Consider the following 24,625-nt stretch of genomic DNA (forward strand, 5'->3'; position numbering starts at 1 on the left):
ATGCAATTTTTTGGTATAATTGAGCAGATTATGATGTATATGTAAGTATAGGTACCTACTTAATAATACCGATGTATTTGGGCTCATTTGATACATCTTGAGTAGTAGATACACTGTTAGAAATTACAGTAAATTTACGGACATTCCAACGAAGAAACACCCGTAAATAAACTGAACGCTCTTCGTATTTCTGTAAAACGGAATCTCCGTAAAATTACGGTGGTATTAGAGAGAGAGAGAGATAGCTGTGCTATCGCCCCTCTCTCTCATTCACCGTTTAGTACCCTCTACGCATGCGCGTAATTTACTTCGGCGTACTTCGGCCTACTTCGTGAACTATCATTTGTTTTTTTCCCCATGCATTCCGTGTTACCGTGTTTTGTTGCTGTTTCTTAATTCGCATATATATGGAATTGTTCAAGAGATATTCCTAGTGATTTTATATTAATTATTGTTGAAATTAAGTTTACTGCTTTTAAGATTGATAAAATACCTGCTACATGTAATGAAAAAATAGCTTAGTCTGTAAGTTGACCGTGGTCAGCCATGTGTGGAAGAAGAAAGCAAGCAATTTTTCGAAGTTTTATACAATCGGAAGAATTTTGTGAGTCCATGCGCAAGGTAAGTTCAATTAGAGTATCTGTTTTTATTTAAATAAATTATATTATATATATAAGTTTTTTATCCCACCAATAATATAACCAGGTTAAGACACGCAAGTTTCGGTAAATATGTAGTTTAGAAAAAAAATGTTAAAAATCCGAAAATACTTTTATTATTATGCATATTATGCTCTTTCACTTCCTCTTTTCATTAAACCCGGTGGATATAAATTATAAATACTTAAGGAGATATCGAATTTTTTAATTTTCATAGTTGGGCGATATTTGTTAAAAAAAATTAAAAATTCCGAAAATACTTTTATTCTATGCTCTTTAACCAAAAATGCAACTTTTATTCAACTTACAATCTTTATTTATTGTTCTACCTGAAGTTCAGGATCTAATGATGTACTTAATTGAAACAGTAAGCATTGTGTACCACAGGGTCAAAATGTACAGTTTAATGCCATCAAGATCAAGGGCTCAACTTAGATACGCGATACGGCACTTTTACCATTAAAATTGAACAACTTGAAGTATCAAATGTCAGCTTAGAAAATTATTTGAAAATAAGTCAGGAAGTAAAAAAAATAGCCATTTGAAAGTTTTTTATCTTAGGAAAGTATCCTTCAGTATTATCTAAGCATGTATTCTTTGCTTTAATTTATTATGCCTACACATATTCAAAACATAGTATGTAATGAACATTAACAACGTACTTTCAGATGAACAAAATTTGTTTCTAGATTTATTAATGTAATTTTTATGTACTAATGGATTTTATTTTGGGACTATGAATTTTTTTTATGCATGCACTTAAAAGCTTTTGTTTTGTACTAATTTACCCAAACAAAATTGACCAATGGGGTTAAAATAATGTTTATTGTTTCCTGGCCACCCGCTGTACTCGGTTGGCAATGTGCTAAAGCAGGTGCTCTTCAGAAAGTATAAAACTATAATTTTGAGATTTCTACTTTTGTATTCCTCTCATTATGTTTAGCATTATTAAAAATTGCAATTTAAAAAATGCTGTTGTAATTGGTATAGTGCATTCATAAGGAAAAAAGTTCATCATTCACTCATAAGAAAAATGTTCATCGTTCCAGAATAAAATCTAAAACACGTAAGTCACGGAAATAAATGCAGAAAAGGATTTGGCTTTCTTTAAGTATGTTGAAACGTTCATCACATTCTTTTAATTTTTTGAAATATGTTGTTAATAAATTAAATTAAAGAAATCAATGGTATTTCAGTAATTCTGAAGGAGAGATGCTTTAATTCCTGAAAACAAAAGTTTTAGAACTGTTTTTTTTTTTTTAAATTATCTCGTGTTTTCGAAACAATTTCTACGAGGGTGAGGAATAGGTTATGTAATCTACAATAAAAATGGCTGCAAATTGGTGTGAATAGGGGTCACATTAGTTTGTGAAAAACATTAAAAATAATTAACTGTGTTTTTCTGCACCTTCTTTCTGGTAACCCTGCTGAGATCTGATTGTAAGAGGAAAATGTTAATAATTCTCTTTAATAGATTTTTTTCTTTTAGGTCAGCTACATTATAAATGTAACCGAATGATTATAACCAACTTTTCATCTAAGTTAATTTTTGCCTGGTTTCCCAAAATTCACTACTCTCCATAATTACCTTGTTGTAAGAATTAATGTACAGCAATTTAAATATCTCAATCAATATTTGTTTCATGGTAATATATCAGAACTAGCCATTTCCCTCGACTTCAAAGGTCTTAAAATTTAACAAGTTTTCAGAAATCAGGGGATAAAAAGGAAGCTATTTTATGATAATGTTAATATTGACAATTTTACAGATTTAAAGTATGGCTGATTACATAAGAAACCTTTCACTTTTGATTTTGATTCCAAGACCTGTACACTGAGCATCTGTGCATCTAGTCCTCTCAAAAACACTTAACTTCCTCCAGAAAAACCTTACTTTTACTGGAAAAACCTTTACAATATTAAAACCACAACCAAATAGGACAGGGGTGCCAAACACCCGAAGAAAATTAAAATTAGGGGTAGACTGAAGGTCAAATTAATCTCACCGTGCCCCTGGGGCCGGTTCCCTACCTCAAAATGTGGGAGGTTAAAACTAAGTTTAAAGGGGACCTAGTCCCCACAAGTCACTAACTTAATACAGCTAAGTGAATTTAAGTGAGAAGTCAGATCTAGTCTGCCTGTACATCAAATTAATACAAAAAACTTGGATAGACTATGTTTTCAGGGAGCCTAGCTCCCTGCGGTCCTTAAATAAATTCAAACTTAACCTATGCACTTAAACTATAATTCGGTGAACCTGGGAAGTAGCCCCTTCCTAACTTTACTTAGATAGGTACATAATAATAATTTTTATAGGCAGGCTGCCTGTTCCGAAGATAACCCAGTCATAGCTGCTCTCCACCTGCTACTTTAAGTGCCTCAGAACTGCATTCCTAACAAAGCTATTATTATTAACTAGTAGTTAAGAACATGTTATTCTTATAAATTTAATACTTCACCATCTTCATAAAGTAACAGCTAATAACAATTAAACCAATTTTGAAATTGTAATATTGAAACAAGCATTATAAAAAATGTGGTCTAGGTGTATAGTAACTGTGTAAATTTCGCTGTGGGTATTTCAAGTAAAATAAGACCACACAATACAAAATTCTGTTTTTATAACACCAAAATTCTTCTTAAAATTTCACCATGAAATCTTGATACAATTTGGGACGTGCCCCATTGCTGGTCATAAGAAACCTTAAATTTGGACAAAAACATTCATTTACAAAAAAAGATGAACATGCAAACACAGAAAACAAGCTAAAATGAGCCAATGTAAAAAAAAAAAAAAAACTGAATTCTACTGTATTTTTTATGCTGTTGAAGTTTTAATTATTGGCACTACCTGCTTTTATTTTGTTTTCTGTGTGTTTGCACATGCATTTATTTTAATTTTTCTCAAATATTTTCAGGTTTCTTAAGACATACAGTCATACAGCTATGGTTTATGTCCATAAAACAATTTTTTTAATCAATCTTACCCAATGCAGTAACCATTCAAGGACTGAACCATGAAATCTTGTCTTCATGTATGCAGGGGCGTAGCCGGGGGGGGGGGGGTTAGGGGTTCAAACCCCCCCCCCCCCTTAGCACCAAATATTTAATTAATTTCTTATTCATCACTCAAACAAATGTCATATTAAAATTAATAAAAAAATTTACCATTACAATATTTAAATTTAAGTACCGAAAACTGCTAAAATAGCACTATTTTACACCTTCAAATCCAAATTTTCCCGGGGGAGGACCCCCGGACCCCCCGCTTTAATGCAGGGGGGGAGGGGGCCATACTTCTTAACACCCCCCATACACAAGTCCTGGCTACGCCACTGCATGTATGAGGTATATATTAAAACATTAATTAGTGGTGAGTTGTGTATGTATGTAGGCTACTCACAAAAAGAAAACTACAAATGAAAAGATACATTGAAATTTTGGCATTACTTTATAAAAATGTAACTTACCTCCACAACCATTCTGATCCCTAAACATCATCTACTCAAAGTAACTTTATGTAACTATAATACATAACACTATACTTGGCATAACAACCAAGTTTAATTATATATAATAACACTGATTTACCTATCCCATTATTTGTTTATTTATTTTATAATTCTAAAAAAAAAATTTTTTCTCTTCTTTTTACATTTTATTGTATTTTTATTTCTTTTGTATTACTTATATTTATTCAAGCCCTTCCCATTTACTTTATTTTATAATAAATTTGCATCTAAACAACACTGCACATGTTATTAAAAAAAATTGCCAGTTTCACCCATTGTAGCCATAACTTTACATCCCCCACCCATGATCCAGTTCTACCAACATAAAATACCTACCCCCTGGCTTAGAATAACTTTCCACTGATAGCCTTACTTTAAACTAAATTAACTTTACTGATTACTTGCCGCTTTATTAATTTCTGCCAACTAAAGAGGCCTGAACAACCTACATTTTTTTTTTTTTTTCCCAATATTTTATTTTCCCAATTATGTTGAATTTGCTTCTTGTTTCTGCTAAATTCTGTTTTTGCCTTCCCTGCTGCTCCCACTTATTATAATCTTCATAACCATAACAACCGAGTTAAATAATATACATCCCATAACTTTTTAATTTATTTTTAATTGTTTTCAACCTTATCATTGCTTTTTTTTACAAGCAGACTTTTTTCACATACTTTATTTTATAGTAAATTTAATCTTTAACAACCCTGCCAATGTTATTAGAAAAAATTGCCAGTTTCATCCGTCGTAGCCATTACTTTACCTCTCCCCCACCCATGATTCAGTTCCACGTACATAAATATATATGATAAATGCTGTTCTGCTAAAGTCTGCCAACTAAACAGTCTGACCAATCAGCATTAATATTATTATTTACCTCAATTTGCTTTACTTTTGTTTTAACTCTTGTGCTGCTCTTATATTTTGTTTCTGTTAAATTCTAAAGTTTTTACACCCCATGCTACCTTCTGCTCATAAAAACTAGACAATAACTACATAAACATCAAAATTTTTATCCAACCACACTCCACCAAGTTAAAATAAAACCTACACAATTCCAACCAAACCTTTGTCGTGCGCCCCCCCCCCCCCCCCCCACACACATCTTAAAAATAATAATAATTGCAATCAACTTCACCTTTTTCATTGTTTTATTTTCTTTATTATTAAGTAGCTTGCCCCGCCATCTGAGGGTGAGCACATTTGACCAGCCTCGGAGAGACCAACCAAGCTTGGACACCAGGCTGTATTGAAGTTCCTACAAGCTCCAGCCGAGGTACAGTCATGTACGCCGCGACCCCCTTCTCCCCAGCCAACTCCAGGAAGTGGTACGACAGGGGCGGGAGCCTATTAGTTAACCTGACTGTTAAATCTTTCTGAATGCTTGCCTACAGTTAATGCACAAGCCCTGTTGTATGCAGGGCTGAACTGGGTAGGGGTGTCTTTCCCTCTCCTCATTAGGTTTTTAAATAATTAGGGGAGTGAAGTTAATTATTATGTTCAATTTGCCATTTTGGCCAGGCATTATTTCAAAAAGCAAACACTAGATAAAATTAAGATAAAAAAGGTGGCAGCCTTTGAGGGCACTAAAAGTCTGCTCATGGCAGACCCTACCACCCAGACACCTCAGGTCAGTCCTGTACACAAACCAAGTGATGCTAGATGTTAATTTGGCAGAGTAAACATGCCAAAGCAAGGAAAAATCTTGTGTGCAAGCATTCAGTTATTGCAATGGAGAAATTGGAGTTAAAAGTTGAGAGCAGACATTGGCACTGGCCTAATCTTTTTGCAAATCTAAGCATGCCTTAAGTATCTCATGTTATACTTTGGAAAGAAAAATAAATACTAGTACATATAACACTTGCCAATATACATAAGGTCTAACCCTCACAAACTTAAAAAAATTCAGACCTGCAAAAGGAAAAACAAACAAAAACTGAGCAAATAAAAACTTTGAAAAAAGAAAAGTATTGGTTTGCTTGAAGAGCTTGCATGATGCTTAAAGAATGGTGTCTAATACCCTCAAAGCTTAAGATATTTCAAGTACAGATAGAAAATTTGGCCAATAGCTGATGGTTAAAAATATGAACAGCTAAACATTGTAAAACTAATTGATGGTAAACAAAGTGTCTAACACCCACAAGACTTTACCTCAGATGGTGGGGCAAGCTACTTAATAATAAAGAAAATAAAACAATGAAAAAGGTGAAGTTGATTGCAATATTATTTTTTTTTTAAAAAGATGTGGTCAGGGGGGGGGGGGAACACAAGTTTGGTTGGAATTGTGTAGGTTTTATTTTAACTGGGTGGAGTGTGGTTGGATTAAAATTTTGTGGTCATGTAGTTATTGTCTAGTTTTTATGAGCAGAAGGTAGCATGGGGTGTAAAAACTTTAGAATTTAACAGAAACAAAACATTAGGGAAGCACAAGAGTGAAAACAAAAGTAAAGCAAATTTAGATAAATAATAATAATGCTGATTGGTCAGACTGTTTAGTTGGCAGACTTTAGCAGAACAGCATTTATCATATATATTTATGTACGTGGAACTGAATCATGGGTGGGGGAGAGGTAAAGTAATGGCTACGACGGGTGAAATTGGCAATGTTTTCTAATAACATTGACAGGGTTGTTAAGGATTAAATTTACTATAAAATAAAGTATGTGAAAAAAGTCTGCTTGTAAAAAAAAGCAATGATAAGGTTGAAAACTAAAATAAATTAAAAAGTTATGGGATGAACAAATCAGGTTGTTGTATATTATTTAACTTGGTTGTTATGGTTATGAAGATTATAATAAGTGGGAGGCAGCAGGGAAGGAAAAAACATTAGAATTTAGCAGAAACAAGAAGCAAATTCAACATAATTGGGAAAACAAAATATAGGAAAACAAAAAAAAATGTAAGTTGTTCAGGCCTCTTTAGTTGGCAGAAATACACAAAGCGGCAGGTAATCAGTAAAGTTAATTTAGTTTAAAGTAAGGCTATCAGTGGAAAGTTATTCTAAGCCAGGGGTAGGTATTTTATGTTGGTAGAACTGGATCATGGGTGGGGGATGTTAAGTTATGGCTACAATGGGTGAAACTGGCAATTTTTTTTAATAACATGGGCAGTGTTGTTCAGCTGCAAATTTATTATAAAATAAAGTAAATGGGAAGGGCTCGAATGAATATAAGTAAAAAAAAAAGAAATAAAAATACAACAAAATGTAAGAAGAAGAGAAAAAATATTTGTTTATAATTATAAAATAAACAAATAATGGGATAGGTAAATCAGTGATATTATATATAATTAAACTTGGTTGGTATGGTCAATTATAGTGTTATTTAGGCCTATTATAGTTAAAGTTACTTTGAGTAGATGATGTTTAGGGATCAGAATGGTTGTGGAGGTAAGTTACATTTTTTTATAAAGTAATGCCAAAATTTCAATTTATCTTTTCATTTGTAGGTTTTTTTTTTGTGTGTGTAGCCTACATACATACACAACTCACCACTTATTCATGTATTAATATATACCTCATGGCTGAAGACAAGATTTCATGGTTCAGTCTTTGAATGGTTACTGCATTGGGTAAGATTGACTAAAGATTTTTTTTGGACATAAACCATAGCTGTATGACTGTATGTCTTAATAAACCTGAAAATAACCGAGAAAAATTAAAATACAAAAAATTTGAATGTGCAAACACACAGAAAACAAAATAAAAGCAGGTAGTGCCAAGAAATATCAACAGCACAAATATACAGTAGAATTCTGTGCTTTTTTTTTATATTGGCTGATTTTAGCTTGTTTTCTGTGTTTGCATGTTTAGCTTTTATTGTAAATGAAGGTTTTTGTACAAATTTAAGGTTTCTTATGTACAGCAATGGGGCATGTCCCAAATTGTATCAAGATTTCATGGTGATATTTTAAGAAAAATTATAGTGTTAAGAAAGCAGAATTTTGTGGCCTTATTTTACTTGAAATACCCATAGCGAAATTTGCACAGTTACTGTACACCTAGACAACATTTTTTATAATTTTTGTTTCAATATTACAATTTCAAAATTGGTTTAATTTTTATTAGCTGTTACTTTATGAAGATGGTGAAGTATTAAATTTATAAGAATAACATGTTCTTAACTACTAGTTACACTAAACTTGATATATGTAGTTAAAAATATATGTTGGTACATATGAGACACACCATTTGACCGATCATCATGAAAGTTGGCATATCAGTGTTTTTTCATGGAGAGTGTTTTTTATGCTATTCATTTTAGTAACTCTTCACCAGACAGCGCTGTAGCACATAAACTTCTAGACTTTTCAACCATCACCATGGGTGAATTCATTTTTATAACAGAAAATCATAGATAATAGACATACAAACAGTAATTGTATGTCATTTCTCAGTGTCCACCACACTTGTCATATAGCGCTATCCATTTTCATGTAACTCATGGATACCTAGATACTGCAGCTAATTAATTATATTATGGAAGTTGTATTTGTTTATTCAAAATAATAATATAGGTATATTGTGTGGAACAAATTTTAAAAATGGGGGCAACCATTGATCGTAGTATGTACCAGGATCAGTAATTTAACAATTTGATGATAAAAGCATGATCAATCAAATTAGGTAAATAATTTTTATAATCAAATTAGTACATTATTTGTTACCAACTACTCACAAAATCTTTGACCTACATTGTATAAAAATTAAGGAATTAAATTTCAATGTTATTGGTAAAGGGTTTTTAAAATATTATTTTATTTAAGTAATTGACTTGTATTATTAAATCAAATGATGTAATGGCTCCACGTGTTATTTTTTATTGCAATTCATCATATAACTTGTTCCTTTGCGTGCATTCTTTTTGTATTCTATTATTTCTATTTTGTTTCAATAGTACAGCTTGTGTTCGGTTTTAGTATATTTTGGGACATGAGGCGAAATGCTTATTTCTCAGGAATGTGTGCTTAGTTTATACTTATTGCTACTAATTCTCAGTAAAATATTAAACTAGGTTTACTTTTCATCTTATTCCAAGTCTCCTGCACAGATTTAGATAATAAATAGTCAGCTTTTGGGGGTTTTGACATTGCTAAAAATTTTAAGACTGGCTGAAGTAAGATGGCTTGCAAAGTTACATAAAAACTAAGCACTAAGAATTTTTTAATTCTGCGTTTACCCATGTACACCTAGGTCAACCCAATGTTGACTGGGTTAGGGATCGTCCATTAATCACGTGAGGCTCGAAAGGAGGGGGGGGGGGGTTCGGAAAAATCACGAAATATCACAAGGGGGGAGGAGGGGTATAGAGAGATATCACGTGTATTAATTTTTTCACGCGATTTCTACTAAACCGAAAAGCGACGCGTGACCTTGACTCGCCGTAGCCAGGCAACAATATCCCCGCCTGGCTCGGCTTGCCAGTCGCCAGTAAGACTGTGATTTTGGTGCCGAATATACATGCTGTGCTTAATTTTCCAGAATTAAATTAGATTATACCTATATTTAAAGATAATATTCTGAAAATTTTAAAAATATTTTGTACCGAAAAAATACACGTGATTTTTTTTTGGGGGGGGGGGGTGGTGGGGTAGTCTAAAACCTCACCACAAATCACTAGGGGGGGGGGGGTTAAAAATTTGCTAAGAAAAACATCACGTGATTAATGGACGACCCCTTATGTAAAAAAAAATATTTGATATATCAGTTCATGATACCTTGACGAACTTAATCCATCCAACTAACCTAATTTTACCTAACGTAACAATACCTGACATAGGTACTCAAAATAATGATGCAGCATCTAACAAGTATATGTGCAGTATGCTTACACAGTTCTATAGGAATTCTGAGCCCACTGCTACAGTTAGAGGCAAACTGCAATGTTTTTTTTTTACAAGTGATTGGTTTTTGTTCTATTAGTATTACCACTTAAAATTGAGGGTGAGATATACCTAACAATTTTTTTTTGTTGTGAGAAATGCTAAGCACAATATTTTAGATATTGCAGCCTGTTGCTTGTTGGCGTCTACCACATGGATACCTAGTGTAACTCATATAGCATTCACTGTGTATACGAAAAGGAAATTTAACAAACCATAAAATCATTTCAAGCCATTTAATTGTGGGAAAAGGCTTATTCATAAAATTGTTATGTAGCAAACTTACATTTTTATTTTAAATCCAAGTTATTCATAAATTTTGGTTATTTATGTCAGCAGTTAAACTGAAATATTTACATATAATTTACAGCATATTCTTACAGAATATGGTTCTTTTATAAACTTTTTTTTTCTTGTGGTCAAATTGTCTAAATTGGTGTAGATTAAAGTATGGTGGTAAATCAGTCATGTCTATCAACTAATTTATCATTATTGTGTTCACACTATTTTATCTAGGTACATAAAGTTAGGAATGGGATTCAACAGTTATATGACAGTAAATATATTATGATACAAAATACTTTACACATTACTGGTATTAATTAATTATAAATTTACTTTTTATTTTTCTGAATGTTAAATGATTCATTGTGTCTGAATTTCAATATAGTTCTTTTGTCTTCCGGTTATCAAACTTACTTTCCTGTATGCGATGTCATTATGTTCATTTGTGATGGAATCCATGGTGACTGGTCATCACTGAGAAAATGTACTTATGTGGCGAGGGTTGGGACAGAAGTGGTACCTAGTAGTTTGACTTTCTTGATTGTTGTAGCTTCCCATCGGAGCCAAGTTTATTGTTACTGCTAGCCTTTTGAATTTTTGCTCCTAAATATATTTACAGTATTTATGTTCTTGTTTTCCTTGTGTGCCTTTAAGATTGCATAAATTTATAGTTGAAATAAGTTGCAATTTTTTTTTTAATTGAGAGTTAAAACATTTACAAGGATTGGTGGAAAACATGCATTAACTATTTGCTTAAAATGTGAACTTGCAGGGTTTTTTATAAGTTTTGTGGCTTTTAATGAGTTATATGGTATTATTGTTTTCCAGGGCCATCTCCCTAATTCTCGGAAGTTTATCTTGTTTGTGGACAAGAAAATGTCCCTAGAAACATCAGACGTAGTAAGTGCTGTCTGTAGTATTTGCATTTTTAATATTTAATGTCCTATTTCAGTGGCAAAAGCATTGGAATTCATTCAAAGGTAGCCTAGATTATAAAATCAGATTAGTATTATATTCAGGAGTTGTGTGTTAATGTGAAATATTATCACTGAAAATTTAAGAAATGATGTTACTGAGCATTAGGAAAACCAGGTGTAAATTATTTATAGTTCTTTAAATTTCAATTTGATTGTAGAAAGTATTGCAGATATTTCAATGAATTCATATTAAACCGTTTCATTTTATTATCATCATCATTATTATTATTCTTTACACTTGCAGTTGGGCTTTCACCCGGTGGCAAGGAACTCCCCTCGCTATCTCACTCTCCCAATTCCTGAAGTCTTCTGAAGTCCTTTCCTCCTCTCCCATCCAGTACCCCTCCCTCAAGCCCATTCCACTCTCGCCCCGTCCTCACCAGAAACACCTGCCTTCCTCGTTCAGTTTGTCTCCACTCCCTTGGAATCTTCCATTGGTGATCCCTTCTCCCTCTTTGTACTCCCCTCATTTCTGACATTAATTATTTCTTAACAACTTTTCCTAAAACTACAATAAATTTTTATTGAATTTAATCCCTTGAATTATATATCTTTGCTAGATACAATATTTTATGGTTTTATTTTTAAAGACAATTTAGATTATGAAACAGGAGACTTTGATGTCATTGTTAATTAATTTTATACATAGAGGTGGTATGTTTTACAACAATTAATACATAATAAATAAATACTTCAATATTTATTAATCCTATTTTGACTAATATAGGATGCACTTTTACATTAAAATAATTATTTAATATTTATGCCTTAAACAGAACTATTCTGAATAAAAATAAATTTACAAGGGAATGTGTGACTTGGAAATGTACAAACATCAGGAGTTTAAAAATGAGTTACTAATAAGAGATGATAGCACAAATAAGGTAAAATTAAATTTTTGCGATGTATTTTGATGCTATATTTTGCAACAAGCTTTATGCTGACAAAATGATATTAATTGAATGAATATATTTACATTTTTGTGATTTACTAAAGTTTTGCTAACAAATTGATTGATTTCTAAATGAAATTTGGAGATTAATGACATTTCATGTTTGATGTTTCATGGTGAATTGATATGCTTTCCGGTTTCATCCAAATTTACCATATACGTAATCGTGTCCGTAATCATTGCTAAAACACTAATTGTTAACAGTTTTGATTTTCAAGATTTTGAATACTTAATTTCCTTCAAAAAAGCTTGTTGAAACATATATATATTTTTCTATTTTGAATTTATCTACCTCTTAAAATAGTATGAATATTTTTGTATCATCAAACTCATCCTGCGAGCAATGAATTGATTTTAAGCTTTCTTATCATAATAAAATAAATGGCAACCTAAATGAGTGTACCCCAAAAAAAATTGAAAGAAAGAAATGTTCTTGTATTTGTAACATTATCAAAAAGTGCTTGAGCATTATGCGAGATTGCATGTGATTTTGATTGAAATCATGAGCATTTAAGTCTGAAACATACTTTCTAACAGGTGTTATTTGCCTTACTTTATTAATTAGCAAAACTAATTATGAAGTGGGCTGTTATTTGTAATATTTACATAGGTACGTGCAGTCAGAAAACTTATTTGACTAAATTATATGTTTTTTGATAGAAATCTGACATATAGAGGATGAGTCTGAATGTGACTGAAAACTTGGGCTTTATTTTCCACATACTTTTGTGATTTGTTGCTACCCCTAATTATTTCAGGAAATATTTACAACAGTGACACAATTCATGGTTGTTGTTTAACTCATACCCAGTGTTTCATCTTAAATACTTTCACTATTATTTACAATAAAAATATTGTTCAGCCCCAACCACAATGACGTATATACAAGCCTTGAAGCAAGTCAGAACATAAGTCGTACAAAGGTTATTTTGTCGTGATGAACCTGCAGCTGATATTTGTTGGTCAGATACAGACACATCCTGTACAAAAACTTGTTTTTATTTATGTATAATCATAGTACGTTATATGACAATCTGCCTTGTACATAAATACATATGACACTTTTAATCGCGTGCCAATGTGGTGAATAAACAGGTGTGTGCTTGCTCTGTCAGCTATGAAAACACATTTTTTGTCTTTCAGTATCATTAATTGCAAGTCTTATTTGACAAACACTTTTCTGTACAACCCACATTTTATTTGGATAGATAATTTTATATTTATTTTTATCAGTTTATACAACCTTCCACTGATAGTTATAAATTATGCTTTTATTATTTTTCAGGTCCATTATGAAGATTAATCCTACTGTATAAAAAAAGCATCAAGGAAACCCCAGAGTTGGAACTTTGAAGAAAGTGACAGATACAATTACTAAAATTGTTGAATTGTCAAAGCTGTTGGATGATTTGTACATGCAGATTTGTGTGGTGTTTCAAGATTATTATTTTTTTTTTAATTATTGTGATTAAACAATTCTAATATGAATATTTTACATTTATATTTATTTAAAATGTTGGCTTATATTAACAATGCATTTTGTAAATAAATATTTATAAAGGTATAGCTCATTTATTTATTTTAATTTTTGAAAATTTACCAGCACATAAACAAAGGAACTATGTGCTACGATTATGGTTCTTATGTCTTACAATGGCATATTCTGTACGTTAATCAACTAGCAGTGCTGCTAAATATTATGTTTTTTTGTTGTTTAATGTTTCAATTTTGTAACAGAAACTATGTCTCCTAAGCAAAACTTATTGTGGGAATTTTTAGCAAAAATTTTCGGGATTTACATATCATTATAAGCTCTATTGGTGTGTTTTTGCACTAAAATAATAATAAATACAGTAAATGGATATTTATTCAAAACTAGATGATTTAAGTACAATGTATCTATACTTTTTATTACTTCACAAGTTAACATACTTTTTCATTGTAGTATAAACACTGGTCCTACTTCCTACAAATATATAAACTTAAAAATTTTAAGGTTCATATGCTTTTCAATTGTGCTTTTTACACTTAACCAATTTGGTTACAGTTTGATACATAGGTAGCCCATATACTGGATTAACACAAATGCTATAGAGTAACTTATCATTAAAAGTATCCAAAAAACCCATACTTTGGTACTTTTTAATACTTTATGCCTCAAAGTGTGTTGCTTTGTAATGATTTTTCACTAATAAAAAATTCCACCCATCAGGGAGGGGTGATAAGTATCATAAAAATACCTCACAATTAGGCTAAATGAAGCATAAGGCAAGGTTGGGTATCCTACTAATTTTAAATTATGTAATTTTTTGAGTTTAAAAGTTTATAATGTAATGAAGTCTTTGCTACTTACCTGATTTTGATAAAATTTAAAACCGGATTCGTATCTTCTAGATTATAGTCTAACAAATAATGGAGTTAATGTAAGAATGTGAGTAAATATAATATTTTTAACTATGACATTTTATCATATTTAGATAAAGAATACCATTTTTTAATTGGGAAGAAGTCAGGGCTTAGTATATTCTAAATGGCTCCTTCTGACTTCTTATACATTCGACAAAATAAAGAGATTTTATGTAACTGGATTTTCCACACAAAACCCTCAATTTACACTGTACATGATTAAAATTCCACCTCTAAATTGGGTTTATAATAGAAAATGGTAGAAAGTAATTTATTTGGTGTGAATTGTAAAATGGCCATTAAGTAAAACATGTAGAGGCTTAGAGTTATGTTTTTGCTCCAAAAGTAAGCTATATAGTTATTATAAGCACAAAAATTAAGAGTGCTATGTATTTAATTGCATTCTAAAATAGCATGACTTTACTGTAATTATACTGGTTACAAATTACCCAGAGAATTTCATAAATTAACATGTACTACACCATGGAAAATAACTTTATCTTTGTAAATTTTTCAAGTGCTGTAAACATAACGGTAAAACAATATTTTTATGCTACGGAGTTTCAGTAATTTTTACAGAACTTTTGTAAATTTGAGGAACAATCTGTATTTGAATATTACGAAGTTATCGTATATTTACTGCATTGGTTTTGAAATTTACAAATAATCTTTATTTGAATTTCACAGTGTACTTGTATATTTACAGTATAAATTGTAAAATTTACTAAGAATACATTTTGTAGTATTACGAAGTACCGGTATATTTACGGCATTGGTCGTGAAATTTACGAAGAATCCATATCTGAGAATTACAAAGTACTAGTATATCTACGGCATTGGTAGTGAAATTTACGAAGAATCCGTATCTGAGTTTTACGAAGTACTAATATATTTACGGCATTGGTCGTGAAATTTACGAAGAATCCGTATCTGAGTTTTACGAAGTACTAGTATATTTACGGCATTGGTCGTGAAATTTACGAAGAATCCGTATCTGAGTTTTACGAAGTACTGGTATATTTACGGCATTGGTCGTGAAATTTACGAAGAATCCGTAACTGAGTTTTACGAAGTACTAGTATATTTACGGCATTGGTTGTGAAATTTACGGAGATTTAGTTTTTTTCCCTAATGAAGTAACCGTAAATTTACGAAGACCACCGGAGAATTTTTTTCCGGTACTTTTCGTAAATTTACGGTAAAATTTTTTAACAGTGTACTTATACCGTCATTCCCACAGCTGGCCATAGACCTCACAAATAAAAGCTTGTCAAAACAACACATTTTTATTATCCATAAGATAAGGTATACATGTAATACATAAGGTATACATAAGATTATACCTGTCTGTATTATCACTAAAACTTTGTTTTCAGGAAAATGCCACCAAAAAGAAAATATGACGACGACTATATTAAGCTGGGATTTACTTCAATAGAAATTAATGGAGAAACTAGACCGCAATGCGTTTTATGTGCAATTGTTCTTTCTAACGACGCTTTAAAACCGGCAAAGTTGGAACGTCATTTGAAGACCGTGCATCCGAAGTTCTGTAACCATTCGCGAGAATTCTTTGAAGGCAAACTAACAAATCATAAAAAAATTAAACTTGGACCCAGTGGAACAAGTTATTCAACATCTGAAAAAAACATTATCTGCATCATTTGAAGTTTCAAAATTGATTGCGAAATCGAAAAAAGCACACACAATCGGCGAATCTTTAATAAAGCCCTGTATGCTCAAAGTTGCAGAGGAGCTTTTAGGCGCGGAAGCTCAAAAGAAAATTCGTGAAATACCGCTTTCTAATGACACAGTTAAGTCACGCATTCAAAAAATGTCAACTGATATTGAAGACCAAGTTATTGACAAGATTAAAAACAGCCCTTATTTTGCATTACAATGTGATGAGTCTACCGATGTTTCGCAATGCTGTCAATTACTTGTATTTATTCGATTTTTGGAGGACAATAAAATGTTTAAAGAAGAATTATTATTTTCTCATGAACTTAAAACGACGTTGCAAGGTGCAGATGTTATGAATGCTTTAAGTCAATATATGGAGGAACATGGACTTATGTGGGAAAGGCTTGCCGGGTTTTGTACTGACGGTGCTCCTGCTATGCTTGGTTCTCGCTCTGGTCTTGCAGCATTGATAAAAACCAAAAATCCCTCCTCAATTACGACGCACTGCGTTATTCACCGTCAAGCATTGGCTGCCAAAACGCTCCCGGAATGTTTCACTATGGCTCTGAAAACTGCTATAAAAGTAGTTAACTTCATTAAAAAGAGCGCACTCAATACTCGTCTATTCAAACAGTTGTGTTCTGACATGAACTCTGAACACGAAACTCTGCTTTTCCACACAGAAGTTCGTTGGCTTTCCAAAGGAAACATGCTGTGGAGGCTGTACGAACTAAGAGATGAAGTACAAATATTCTTAACTAACAAGGAAAACAAAGAGTTGCTAGATCAGTTCTGCGAGCCCGAATATAAGGTACGTTTTGCTTATTTGGTCGACTTTTTTGCGCAAATAAATAAATTGAACCTTCAACTGCAAGGGTCAGGAAATTTGAAGTTGCAAGGCATGAGCAACATATTTGCATATGAAGATAAAATCAGGGCATTTATTGCTAAAATCGAGCTATGGATCAATAAGGTCGAAAGAAAAAACTTTTCTGCATTTGATACGCTCAACCAAATTATTGACGGACTAGGTGCAGATATTAAAGAAGAAATTCAGAAGAACACGATGATCCATTTGACTAATTTAAAAAGTGAATTCAATCGCTATTTTCCTGACTCTGAGGACAAAAGTATTCAGAAACTGATCCGGAATCCTTTCATTGTCAACGTTTCCGAAGTCTCTGATGAAATTCAAGAAGAAGTGATTGAAATGCAACACGACAAGAACTTAAGCGATACATTCGAATCAGGAATAAATCTTGAAGATTATTGGAGCCAAAAAGCAATTTATTTTCCAAAGCTTCGAGAAATTGCTATACGTTACCTAACTTTATTTTCATCGACGTATCTATGCGATCAGGGATTTTCGACGCTTCTGATTATTAAAAACAAGCATCGAAATCGGTTGGATGCCACTGCCGACATGCGTTTAAATTTGAGTAGCACTGAACCAAGAATTCAGAAGTTAGTAAAGAGTTATGCAGCCACAAAAATCACATTAAATTAAAATATGTAACTTTTAGATTTTTGCCAAATAATTAAGAAATGAGTGCTAATTATAAAATTGTGCTTGTTTTCTTTATCAAACAACCCTTAATTTAGGTTTTTAGGTAAACCAACTGGGTGGTCCCCGGCAAGACATACATTTGGTAAAATGGTCCCTCATAACTAAAAGGTTAAGTACCACTGCTCTAGAAAAATGCAAGGTCACGCAGCTATTTATTCCGACCCCAATTTTATCAAATGTTCATAAAAATTAATTAAATATTTTAAATTGTAAATTCTAACAACAAACGATTCTCAAACAAGAAAATATCAAACTCAGATTCTAACAGCAAACACAAAAAAAAAAGACATAAAAGGGCTCAATCTAAGTCAGAAACAATGTTTCACGAAAAAAAATACTAAGTGTAGGAAAATTGTAAATAAAAATGATTGTCCATACCAAGATCTTAACTTCTTAAATATCTAAGCCTCATAGTAAATATACTTGCTTATAATCAAAACTCTAATCCGAAATCTAAACCAAATGTAACTTATGTGTACAGAAAATAATTATATACTATGCAAGAGTAATATATAAAAGAGGATCCGGAAACTGGTTCCTGGCTGTAGAGCATGGAACCGGCCGACCTTGAAGTCACGGCGACCATCTTGAAAATTCTTTAATTATTGTCCGATTTTAATGAAAAGTTAATATTAAAAAAATTGCAAGGAAACATTTGCAGGTTCAATGATCTATAAGAAAACCTCACAATTGTATAACCACTTGGGCAAATGTCATGTGTCACTAGTTGCTCACTTCAGATATGTTTCACCTGCACTTAATGTGATTCTATATTTCCTTGGTTGAAGTCGTACTGGCTCAGGGTCATATATGTAGAATGTAGAGCAATTGTAGAATAATTTTAAAAATCAAAAAGGTTTTAGGCAAAATTTTACAGCAAAATAATTATTAAATTTTCAACAAATCACTACGGATTTTATACTATTCATAATAAAGAATTTATGATATGGTTTGCCCTCAAAATACTTTTTTTCTTCAACCATTACATATCCAAAATCCTTGCAAAAAAGATTTGTTTTTATTCTTTTAGAAGGTATTATCAATTTTAACCGAGTTATAAAGTTTTTTTTTTTTTTTCAAAAACTTATCCATTTAAATCCTATTGGTCTGATATTAACCATTAACCTTCATGGCCGACATTTTCCGTACCTATATCAGTTTTACTTATGTCTGGAAGTAGTGTGTACAAAATTGTGGCAGTTAATATGTCAGTCTAGTGATAGATATAGAAATAAATACAATTTAGATTTTACGATGAGTTTGGATGTTTAGGGACCATGAAACAAACAGAAAAATAAAGATTCTTGATATCATACAGACAAAGTCAGAAAACAGGTAGTGTTTCCTCGAAGCGTGCCTGGAAAGTGACCCACCAATCAGCGACGCGGACGCTGAGGCCGTGTTGTGGTGGGATTGATGGCTCTCATCACCGCGACTCCGCCGCAGGACGGACGGGCTAATTGCTCGCCTTCCGACCTCCCCCCCCACCCCCTGCTACCCCCTCCCAGGCGACATTAGCGCACGCCACGTGCCGGTAATGGAAGGGGTGACCAGGTAGGGGCGACCAGCCACGGTGACGGCACCCCGCGGACTCATCTCGCCGCACTTTATAGCTCGCCAACTGTGCCGGGCATGTGTCGTGTGTCTAATTTTAGGCAAAACGCCGTTTAGCAAAACGCCGTTAGGCAAAACGCCACTAGGAAAATCGCCGTTAGGCAAAACGCCGTTGGCCAAATCGTAGTTAGGCAAAACGCCGTTAGGCAATTCGCCATTAGACAAAACGCCGTTAGGCAATTCACCGTTAGGCAATTCGCCGTTAAGCAATTCGCCGTTAGGCAAAATGTTGTTAGGCAAAACGAGATTTTGTCATCATAATAACGTTTTAGGCAAAACGCCGTTAGGCAAATCACCGTTAGGCAAAACGCCGTTTGGCAAATTGGAGTTAGGCATAACGCCGTTAGGCAAATCGCCGTCAGGCAGAACTCCGTTAGGGAAAACGCCGTTAGGCAAATTGCCTTTAGGCAAATAGCTGTTAGGCAATTCTACGATAGGCAAAACGCCTTTAGGTGAAATGACTTTAGGCAAATCGCCGTAACGAATTCATGTTCAGGCAAACCGCCTTTAGGCAAATCGCCTGTTACTCACTGTGTCTTCACACGACTAGCGCTGAACTTTACCGAAAATATAGTTTACAACACAGTGAATACTTAAATAGCCTAAGATTTTAACTTTAAAAAAAAAAAAAAGCTAATATTTCAGTACTATCCTGAGAGGTGTACATTTCTCATTTCGGCTGCAAATACAATATTATAATACGAGACTCGGACACGAAATTTAAAAGTAAATTCTTTAAAATAACGCAGAGCGTGATAAATATACGCAGAATGGTTTTTTTTTTAAATAAAATTTCTAAAAGCGGTTCACGCGTTTTGTGTTCTGCAATTTGCTAAAAGTGAATATTTAATTTCAGCATTTCCCATCGGAATGCCTTTGTACGAGAGTGGTTGAATGTCGAAGTCCCTGACTGTTGGATCGGTCGTAAAGATCGAGACGACAGAGCTCCTTTTCGCTGGCCTCCACTTTCCCCTGAAATATATACATTTTTTTCCTTTCGGACTTCATAAAAGATTTTTTCTACGTTCAGCCGCTACCCAATAATTTGCCAGAGTCGAGACACAGAACTGAAGAGGCTATTGCTTCCATACTCCGGACGTGTTAACCATAGTGTGGGAAGAATTTGACTTCAAGTTGGATTTGTGCCGCATAACTAAAGGTGCACATATTGAAGTCTTGTATGAAAGAAATAGGTTAACTTACCTTCAATTTCATGTATGATTCTTTGTGAATAATCTTAATTAAACTGTTGTAAACAGGGACATTTGTTTACGGACAGCCTATATTTGTCCGGGCCGTGTGGTACGGGGGAAGCCTTCTTTTCACAAACGAAGAGAGCCAAAACCCGAAGTTCCCCGAAGTTAATGCTTTTTTTCCGTATATTTTATGTAGCTATCCTAACCAAATCAACCGTCCACAATGTTTTAAAGTATTTATAATGTAGCTAACCTAACCTAACCTAATTGACCGTTAGTATCCTTTTATCAACACCGCCGTATTTATTTACAATGAACCAACAAAAAAATCCCGAAGATGCACGATCGGGAGTTTGGCTCTCTCGTCTGTGAAAAGAAGGATTCCCGTGGCATGGCCGGCGCCTCGTGGCCTGCACTGTCGCTGGGCCCAGGGAGCGGGAAGGGGGGGGGGGGTCCAGCGTCGCGACGCCAGCCTCTAGCGGGGACGCCGGGCGTCGGGGCGCCTGGGAAACTGGCGAAGTGGCGGTCGTGGGGGTTTGCCTAGGAGGGGGAGGGCGGCAGGGGGGTTGCACACGGGCGCACACGCCGTCCAGAAAGGGTGTTGAAGGGAAGTTTCAGGGTCGTTACATGCAGCTGTACACCGGAGTTGGGTGCAGACATCATGAATAACTCTAGCGGGAACAAAGTGAACTACGGTGCCATATCGCCCGCCCTCGCCCCTTACCAACCCCTGCACAAGCTCACACCCGTCCACCCTCCAGCCACGGGGGCCCATTTTCTAGCGCCAACTTCGTCGTACAGTTTCCTTTCTGGAGGGGACGTTCGTTAGCTGAAGTGCGTGGCGGGAGGGCGACGTGGGTTTGGACCGGGGTGAACAGCGTCTGTCTACTGTTTGACGGGTGAACAGCGTCTGTCTACTGTTTGACGGGTGAACAGCGTCTGTCTACTGTTTGACGGGTGAAGAGCGTCTGTCTACTGTTTGACGGGTGAAGAGCGTCTGTCTACTGTTTGACGGGTGAACAGCGTCTGTCTACTGTTTTACGGGGGAACAGCGTGTCTACTGTTTGACGGGTGAACAGCGTCTGTCTACTGTTTTACGGGTGAACAGCGTGTCTACTGTTTGACGGGTGAACAGCGTCTGTCTACTGTTTGACGGGTGAAGAGCGTCTGTCTACTGTTTTACGGGTGAAGAGCGTCTGTCTACTGTTTGACGGGTGAAGAGCGTCTGTCTACTGTTTGACGGGTGAAGAGCGTCTGTCTACTGTTTGACGGGTGAAGAGCGTCTGTCTACTGTTTGACGGGTGAACAGCGTCTGTCTACTGTTTGACGGGTGAACAGCGTCTGTCTACTGTTTGACGGGTGAACAGCGTCTGTCTACTGTTTGACGGGTGAACAGCGTCTGTCTACTGTTTTACGGGGGAACAGCGTGTCTACTGTTTGACGGGTGAACAGCGTCTGTCTACTGTTTTACGGGTGAACAGCGTCTGTCTACTGTTTGACGGGTGAACAGCGTCTGTCTACTGTTTGACGGGTGAACAGCGTCTGTCTACTCTTTGACGGGTGAAGAGCGTCTGTCTACTGTTTGACGGGTGAACAGCGTCTGTCTACTGTTTGACGGGTGAACAGCGTCTGTCTACTGTTTTACGGGTGAACAGCGTGTCAACTGTTTGACGGGTGAACAGCGTGTCTACTGTTTGACGGGTGAACAGCGTCTGTCTACTGTTTGACGGGTGAAGAGCGTCTGTCTACTGTTTGACGGGTGAACAGCGTCTGTCTACTGTTTTACGGGTGAACAGCGTCTGTCTACTGTTTTACGGGTGAACAGCGTGTCTACTGTTTGACGGGTGAACAGCGTCTGTCTACTGTTTGACGGGTGAAGAGCGTCTGTCTACTGTTTGACGGGTGAAGAGCGTCTGTCTACTGTTTGACGGGTGAAGAGCGTCTGTCTACTGTTTGACGGGTGAAGAGCGTCTGTCTACTGTTTGACGGGTGAAGAGCGTCTGTCTACTGTTTGACGGGTGAACAGCGTCTGTCTACTGTTTGACGGGTGAACAGCGTCTGTCTACTGTTTGACGGGTGAAGAGCGTCTGTCTACTGTTTGACGGGTGAACAGCGTCTGTCTACTGTTTTACGGGGGAACAGCGTGTCTACTGTTTGACGGGTGAACAGCGTCTGTCTACTGTTTTACGGGTGAACAGCGTGTCTACTGTTTGACGGGGTGAACAGCGTCTGTCTACTCTTTGACGGGTGAACAGCGTCTGTCTACTGTTTTACGGGTGAACAGCGTGTCTACTGTTTGACGGGTGAACAGCGTCTGTCTACTGTTTGACGGGCGAACAGCGTCTGTCTACTGTTTTACGGGTGAACAGCGTGTCTACTGTTTGACGGGTGAACAGCGTCTGTCTACTCTTTGACGTCGCCTCGTGTGGCGGTCAGTTCGCAGACATCTCAGGTGCGGGTTCAAAACCAGAGATCAGGAATTGATACAGATGGAGTATTAACTGTCTTTACTTGAATCCGTTTTCCCTCCCATTTTTTTTTCAGACGTTTGTATACATTTGTAAAAGCTGTTCTAGCCTGCGTTTATTAACGACTTTAGTTAAATTCGAGTTAGATCAAAGTATTACTGGTTAATATGTTTATATATATTAAAAGTCCAAAACGAATCTTCATAATACAAATGTTATGATATCAGTTGACAATTTTCTCGAATTTAACCTCTAATGCAGGTACAGCTGATACATCTGTAAACAAACGGCTACCATATTGGTACGTGAAGTACACTGAAATCCCCCTTCACTTTTTGGCTTCACAACCCCCCCCCCCCCCCCCCCCCCCACCACCCTCCAAGGCTGTAAAGTAGACTACTGGATAAACTTTAACTTAGTTTTAGAATATTTTCGTTAATTTTGTTTAATATTTATAAATGCTTCGATGGATGACAATCTGGGGATTGACACTATTGCGCTCTATCGGGTAGGATATAAACTAATTTGTGAAAATAGCTCTCTCCAGCTGAAAAAAAAAGTGTTCTTCAACAATGTGGTAGTCAACTGATAACTCAAAATTCAAATATATATGTAATTATTTGTTATAATTGGAATATAGTTTTTTTAGATTAGATTATTTTATGCCAATATTAATTAAAGTTACTCCCGTTGAGTTGTATTCGGGAACTCCTAAATCGATAATGTTATTGCTTTTTCCTTTACAGTTAAAAATTTTTTTGAATAGATTAATATAATTTTAACTTTTTGGACTTTTTATAAATTTTTCCTGTCGAATTTTTACCAGGGACTTTGAAATGCGTGACATATTTGTTTTTTAATTTAATTATTAATAGTTTTTTTTAATAACTTGGATGCCGACCAAGAGACTACCGGTGGTTAACGGTAAGAATATTCAACCACTTTAGGGACTTTAAATATTTAGATTTTTTTAGATCTTTTGTTTTGAAATTTTTTTCTTTCCTTCAGAAATGGGAAATTATTCAAAATTTTGGGTAATTTATAGTTAATTTGTTTAAGAATTTTGAAGGACAGTGTTAAAAGACAATGTTCATCCAAAATGGTGGCTGTGGTTCACAATCCAAGATGGCAGCCCACAATCCCAATCGTTTCACCTAATCATGCTGCAGGACTTAGATTTATACACGACTATGTATTGTCATTTCCAAATAAAAGCACGTGACAATGATTACAACGACTGTTTTTGTAAGTTGTTATGGAAAATCATAAGCAAAGAGCAAGCCTTTCTAGACAGGTGACAAGAACTAATATTTATATCATGGGCGATTTTATCGTAGTCCTTTTAAGGTAAAGTTGGCTAATTATCATATCATAATACTTAATGCATCAAGACATTCGCATTGACCGTTTCCTGAATAAATGCTCT

General features: G+C 34.8%; 1 long non-coding RNA gene across 1 annotated transcript; it reads left to right on the forward strand.

Moving 5' to 3' along the window:
* Positions 1-534: 534 nt before the first annotated feature.
* On the forward strand, positions 535-14,375 carry LOC134535506 (uncharacterized). The gene is made up of 3 exons (XR_010075631.1): positions 535-621; positions 11,165-11,236; positions 13,551-14,375. It is a non-coding gene; the product is annotated as an uncharacterized LOC134535506 (long non-coding RNA).
* Positions 14,376-24,625: the final 10,250 nt, after the last annotated feature.

This window comes from Bacillus rossius, chromosome 8 (genome assembly GCF_032445375.1).
Source record: "Bacillus rossius redtenbacheri isolate Brsri chromosome 8, Brsri_v3, whole genome shotgun sequence".
In the NCBI taxonomy this organism is placed as follows: Eukaryota; Metazoa; Arthropoda; class Insecta; order Phasmatodea; family Bacillidae; genus Bacillus; species Bacillus rossius.